The sequence below is a fragment of the Physeter macrocephalus genome, chromosome 3, assembly GCF_002837175.3.
Source record: "Physeter macrocephalus isolate SW-GA chromosome 3, ASM283717v5, whole genome shotgun sequence".
Lineage (NCBI taxonomy): Eukaryota > Metazoa > Chordata > Mammalia > Artiodactyla > Physeteridae > Physeter > Physeter macrocephalus.
The window spans coordinates 24,429,634-24,436,704 of NC_041216.1; the positions used below are offsets into that span (position 1 = coordinate 24,429,634).

The window sequence follows — 7,071 nt, forward strand, 5'->3', positions numbered from 1 at the left end:
CCTCCCCATTTTACAGATGGGCACACTGCGGCTCAGTGGGATAAAGTAAATTACCAAGGAGTGGAGTTGGGATTTTCACTCAAGTCTGTGCTCTTGCCATTATTTATGCCACCTCCCAAGACGTCCAGCTTCTGGCTGAGGGATGGAGATGCCAGCAGGAGAGTGCAGGGGTGCTAAATGCCCTGGGAGAGGATGACTTAGTGCCAACCTCGAGGGCAGTTGCCACTGGCCGCAGTGGCGTGAGTTTAGCTGGAAAACCTCTGGTTTCCTTTGGGGACACCTGAGAACTTCTGTCCCTTCCCTACATTTCAGACAGGGGTTCACTTCCATGAGCCTTCAAGTTCCCATCTGTAAAATGGGAATGACATTAGAACACCCCTTAAAGTGTATGGTTTAAGGGAACCCACGCCGGGAAGTGCCAGTCAAAAGGAGCTGTGAAGGTGTTGGCGACACAGTGAAGAGGTCTCGTCTCTTCTCTGGCTTCAGTGTCCCCATCTCTAAAATGCCCAGGGTGGGGCACTTGAACTGGACAACAGCAAGACCTTATCCATCTCTGACATTTCGTGTTCTATGCTCTAGGCCGCAAGGTCTGCCAAGTGGGCAGAGACTTCTTCCTGTGTGCTAGCCTACAAGGGTCCTCAGAAGGTCATCTCATCCAGCCCCCACCACCCCACAGGGTCACATGTCCAAGGGGTACCGCCAGCCCCTCTTTTCCCCACCTCAAGGAACCTGCACTGTTTCAAGCTGTGGATAATTTCCCTGGGGGCCTGGGCCCTATGGGAGCCCACCTACCTAATGAGAGCACCAAAGTTGTCCTTCGGGCCCCTGAGCTGGGGGTTTGAAGCTTGGACACACTCATGTACAGTATAAAAGGATGAACTTTTATCTGTTATCCGGACATCTGTACAGGAGAATCGAGACATCTCCCTACTCAGAACGCAGATAACTGTGTGCTCAGAATCTGGACATTATTCTCGGTAGCTAAAAGGTGGCAACAACCCATATGTCCATCAATGAATGATGGGTAAACAAAATGTGGTCTATCCACACAGTGGAATAGTATTCTGCCATAACATGGAATGAAGCACTGGTACATGCCACAACATAGATGAACCTTGAAAGCATGATGCTACGTGAAAGAAGGCAGACAGAAAAGGCCAGATGGTGCATAGTTCCATTTATATGAGGTACCTGGAATAGACAAATTCATAGACACAAAAGTGGACGAGAGGTTACCAGGGGCTGGGGGGAGGGGGAAATGGGGAGTTGATGTTTAATGGGTACGGAATCGGCAAATCCAGAAAAGGCAAATCTATAGAGACAGAAGGCAGATTCGTGGTTGCCAGGGGAATGGGAAAATGAGGAGCGACTGCTTAATGGGTATGAGGTTTCATTTTGGGGTGATGAGAAAGTTCTGGAACTAAACAGCTACATAAAATGTACTTAATGCCACTGAATCACATACTTTAAAAGGCCTACAATGTTAAATTTTATGTTCTGTGTATTTTACCACATTAAAAAAAATTTTTTTTTTACTTGTTCAATAAGTTTATTACTGTCTTTATCTGAAAAATCTTCGTAGAAATTGTGGTTTGGTTTATTAACTCTCAGCAGCCCGTTCCTGAGCTCTAAGGAAGCTTGCCTTCTTCTGAGCTACCTGATCTTTCTTCTGGGCAAGTGACATTTTGGGATGGTTCCACCTCTTCTTTTTATTTATTTATTTATTTATTTTTTGCGGTACGCGGGCCTCTCCCTGTTGCTGCCTCTCCCGTTGCGGAGCACAGGCTCCGGACGCACGGGATCAGCGGCCATGGCTCACGGGCCCAGCCGCTCCGCGGCATGTGGGATCTTCCTGGACCGGGGCACGAACCCGTGTCCCCTGCATCGCAGGCTGATTCTCAACCACTGCGCCGCCGGGGAAGCCCCACCTCTTCTTTTTAGCTTCTTTCTTAGGCTTCTTCTCATACACTGGATTCTCTCATATTGTAGCATGAGCTTTCTTATCCATCTCTTCCATCATGTCTGGAGTTACGTTTTTCTTTATGTATTGAGAGAGTTGTTTTTTGTAAGTCTCTTCATCTTCTTCAGTCGGGTAACGCATATGATCTGCAATGTTCTGCCCCACGATGTGCTTTTGGTGTACCTCAGCATTGAATTCTTTGCTTTCTGAATCATAACCAGGGAACCGTTTGATACTGTGAGGGATAGAGAAGTCTCCGTCGACAGCTCCCTTCAGGGCCCCAGAAAGTTTATTCTCAGTAGTAGTCCTGGCAAGCCCTGCATCCAAGTAACGGGTGAAGGCGCCGGGTTGACCATCCGTGCTTTCCATATTGTATTCGTCTCCAGTTACGTTGACTTGGCCTTCATAAATTTTGTCCATACCAACCTATTAAGAAGCCTGCGTGCCAGCAGCAGGCCGGTACAATAAGCTGCAACATAATTTGTCAGGCCAACCTTCACGCCGTACTTCGGGAGTTCGTGAGCATAAGCTGCACAAACTATCGTATCTCCTTCCATACGGGCATAAGCGATCTGACAAATGATATCTCTGTTAGTTACATGAACCGTCACTCTGTTTTTGGGTGTGTCGTACTTATTTTTATCCTGGATTACCAATCGTTTCCGAGCACAGTAGTCAGTTTTGCCGTCTCGCCGTCTTCTAAATTTCACTTGGTACCTCTTGAAGTAGGCCTTATTCTTGACAACTTTAACAAACCCCATCCTGTAGAACAGAGGCTCTAGCCGCCACTGAGCTGCGGAACCAGCACGGCTCCGGCGGGGAAAAAGCAAAAAAAATTTTGTTTTAATGTCCGGGCACCCCGGGGTCCAGTCCTGTGCCCTGAGCCCAGCCCACGCTCCACGCAAGGCTCTGGGTGGTGACTGTTCCACCCGGCACATGAGAAGCCGGGGACAGCAGGGAGCTGACGAGCAGCCTCGCTCCGTGTCATTACCGTTAATAATAAACAACAAGAGAGTGCATTTTTCAAACTTTCCCTAATGGAGGTTCCCAAGCAGCTACCAAAACACTCAGATGACCCACTGGTCCCCTGAAGATACTGCCACACAAAAGCCACGTATGCCATGGAGAGCTGGGGCGAGGTGGATGCTTCCTGGCATCTGGGAGACGTCCCTCACTTATCTCCTTCCCCGCCAGTCCCAGTCCCCAGCTTTGCCCAGGTACCAGGGACAAAGGCAAGGGAAGGGGTCCTCCGCATCCTCTGGGTCCTTGCCAACGCCTTGGCCCTTTGACTTAGTTTCCCCCACAGGTTCCCTCTTCTGCCCGTCTCCCCAGAGGCTGTGCTTAGGGGTGTCGGGAGGGGACACTAGGCCTGTAGCTGCAGGAGTGGAAAGGGCAGTGCTGACCGGTGTATGCACCCTGGTGTCTTAGACTGGCCTGCAGAGACCATCAGTCCTCTCTGACATATTTCAGGTGGGTCCTGGGCCTGATCGTGCAGGGGTCCTGCTCAAGCCCCCCCAGCAAAGGAGCTGCAGAGCACGGACTGAAAGTCCTGGCGGCTGGTCCACTCTTAGTTCTTCCATTTCATTCTCAGCAAGGGCAGAGCAGTTACCAACTCAGACTCTGGAGTCAGAGAGACCTTCCCCCAGGGAACCCCAGGCCAGGCAAATCCTGGACTTCCCTAGCCTCAGTTTCCCCACCTGTGAAGGAGGCAAAGACAGCACCTCCTCATCAGCTGGGAGAATTACAGAGATGACGCATGTGATGTCTCGGCGCTGAGTGAATGGTGACCATCATTCCAAACGTGAAGCCAAGCCTCGGCCTGCATGGGCTCACCCTTCCCCAACCTCCCTGGGTCCACCTGCAGCCCAGGCCGGCACCGGCCAGAGCCCTCTCCACGCCGGGCTCTGACGTGATGAGGCCCATCCTGGTATTGGGCACTCACATGCTTTGTCAGAGAACCCTCCCAGCAGCCCTGGGAGGGAGGGACTGCCGTTCCATTTTACAGACAGGAAGACTGAGGTCCAGAGGGGCAGAGAGCTTGCTGGATATGGGATTCAAAAGCGGTAACTTGTGATCCAAGAGCCATTGCTTTTAAGCACTACACGATGACTGACTGGGGTCGAGGACTGCCACGCTTTAGAGCAAGGTCCCAGCAGCTATGTGATCCCTGTGCACATTTTTCTGGAGTGAGGGCACAGAGCTCATTAAATTCTCAAAGGGATTCGAGGCAGATCTCTGTTTAAGTCCCAACTTCTCCACATATTGACTCTGTGGCCTTGGGCATGTCACTTCCTCCCTGGTACCTCAGTTTCCCCATTTTTCAAAGGAGGGGTTTGACTGGAAAAATCTCTAAGTTTCCTCCAAGCACTGGCATCTGCTCATTCCTGGATCCTCCTATTAGATTCTCTCTTCCCGCCACCTACCTCCTCTCTCCTCATCCTAGTCCTGGCCTCCCTGACGTAGCCTTGCAAACAGCTACAGGCCCAGCCAGCAACCACATCAGGGGCCAGAGGAAAGCCTATCCCTGACTAGGGGAGGTCAGAGAGAAGGCGGCTGACACCCAAGAGCTTGGGGCTGGGCCTACTCTGCCTCTTTCTCCCCAGAGTTTCCTGATCCCAGTCCTCTTCTGTGGTCAGCAAGCGCCCCAGCTAGACCCTGTCCAGAGGCCCCAGATCCCCTCGGTGACCCCGGAGCCAGCCACAGCCCACCCATCCGGTGAGATTTAATTGATTTCAATTGACAACCATAACAAGAAATCTCTTTTGGGAAACTTCGGAAATGGAAGGGAAGCCATTAGGAAATTTACATTTGCGAATATGATGTTTAATTAGCAATACCAATAAATTAACAGGAGAATCTTGCTGCGGTTCTGGGTTCATAAAACACCAGCCTCAGTCGGCAGGAGAATGCAGCAGCCCGAGCCTGCCTGAAGGGAGAGGACAAGGCCATCGGCTCATTGCCAGCAGTGCCCCCGCCCCCTCCCTCAGCCCCCAGCCCATCCCTTGATGGAGTGGGGGGCGGGGCAGGAAGAGGCCAGCATGGACTGGGGAAGCGGGAGGGTCTGAGTTCATATCCTGGCTCAGCCACTTATTCCACGGAGAAGTCACTCAGCTTCTGCGCCTCCATGTCCTTACCTGTCAAATGGGGACATTGATCATAATATCCACCTCCCAGGGTTGTCGTGAAGATTAAAGGAATTAATATGGGTAAAAGCACATAGAACAGAAAGAAGCTGGCACGAAGTAAGTGTTACTTATTACTGCTGCTGCTACTACTATTATTATTATTAATGGGATAACAAATGGGAGGCACCTGGCATGGAGGAAGGGCTTGATAAATACTAGGTGTTACCGGCTTTCAATTTTTCTTTCCTGAGCCTAACCCGCTCTTCTGGGCTCCTGGGTACCGAGCATGATCACCCTGATGGCGCTTTTACCACCAGAGTCACTGGCTCTCCATGGGCGGAGGCCATGTCTTGCTTATTGCTGTATCCCCGGCCCTGAGCAGGCATTGGAACACATTTGCTTGTTTAAAAGTCTGTTAGGATATTTATTTATTTATTTATTCAAAATTTTTTTTTTTTTTTTTTTTTTTTGCGGTACGCGGGCCTCTCGCTGCTTGATAAATACTAGGTGTTACCGGCTTTCAATTTTTCTTTCCTGAGCCTAACCCGCTCTTCTGGGCTCCTGGGTACCGAGCATGATCACCCTGATGGCGCTTTTACCACCAGAGTCACTGGCTCTCCATGGGCGGAGGCCATGTCTTGCTTATTGCTGTATCCCCGGCCCTGAGCAGGCATTGGAACACATCTGCTTGTTTAAAAGTCTGTTAGGATATTTATTTATTTATTTATTAAAAAAATTTTTTTTTTTATTATTATTTTTTTTTGCGGTACGCGGGCCTCTCACTGCTGTGGCCTCTCCCGTGGCGGAGCACAGGCTCCGGACGCGCAGGCTCAGCGGCCATGGGTCACGGGCCCAGCCGCTCCGCGGCACGTGGGATCCTCCCGAACCGGGGCACGAACCCGCGTCCTCTGTATCGGCAGGCGGACTCCCAACCCCTGCGCCACCAGGGAAGCCCAGGATATTTATTTTTAAAAAAATATTTACTTATTTGACTGCGCTTATTTGTCTTAGTTGTGGCATTCGGGATCTAGTTTCCCGACCAGGTGTGGAACCCAGGCCCCCTGCACTGGGAGCGCGGAGTCTTAACCACTGGACGGTCAGGGAAGTCCCTTGAACATGTCTGTAAACAAGCACAGATACTCAGCTCTGACAGTCACCTCCCCAGCCTGCAGACCACCCATGACTGCCGATTGCTTCCAGGATTTCGCTCGGGCTCCTTGGTGCTGCCCCCGTAGCCCCTGTGACCCAGTCACCTGTCTCCCACCTCCTGGGCCTAAGGCTCCATCTTCTGCCATGAAGCCAGGCTTCCCCACTCCATGCCAGCTCCCTCCTGCCCCTAGGTCTCTGCACGTGCGGGGTACACTTGGAGTGTCTTTCTCTGGCTGATAAACTTCTGTTCCTTCAGCAAGACCCAGCCTTATCCACTCCCCTCTGACTCCAAGCCCTGTGGGGGGGAGCTGGGAACCAGGAGGTCTTAGTCACCAGACCCTCTCCTCCTCCTCTTTCTCCATGCCACCACCACCGTGCACAGCACTTGTAACGGGGACTTGCTGGTCCATCCCTTCAGAGGAGCTGTGCATGGCCCCTGAGCCTGTCCCCTGGAGGCTCAGATTACTCACCTTCTCTGGGTCCTGGAAGACCCGCTCCATGCCTCCTCTCAAGGAAAAAACTTCCCTGGCTGTTTCTCCAGCTTCCACGCTCCCACTTGGTTCCTACCTCTACCACCATGTTTCCCACTGTGTTGTAATAATTCGGCCGTCAGTTGTCTCTCCCCCTAGGTCTTGGTTCAGAACTGGGCCTTCTATCTCTTGCTCTCTCCAGGAATAGAGCCTGCTCTGCCCAAATGGATGAATAAACAAATGAAAGAAACAGGGAGTGGGTTTAAATGTTGCCTCCTCCAAGAAGTCCTCCCTGGTCATCCTGGCTCTATTTGTATTCATCGCATGTATTTATTGTCTGTCTCCCCCACCAGACTGCCAGCTCTTA

The 7,071-nt window shown here is 51.4% G+C and overlaps 1 pseudogene; it reads right to left on the bottom strand.

Moving 5' to 3' along the window:
- Window positions 1-1,541: 1,541 nt before the first annotated feature.
- Window positions 1,542-2,780, bottom strand: LOC102992866 (60S ribosomal protein L5-like; annotated as a pseudogene).
- Window positions 2,781-7,071: the final 4,291 nt, after the last annotated feature.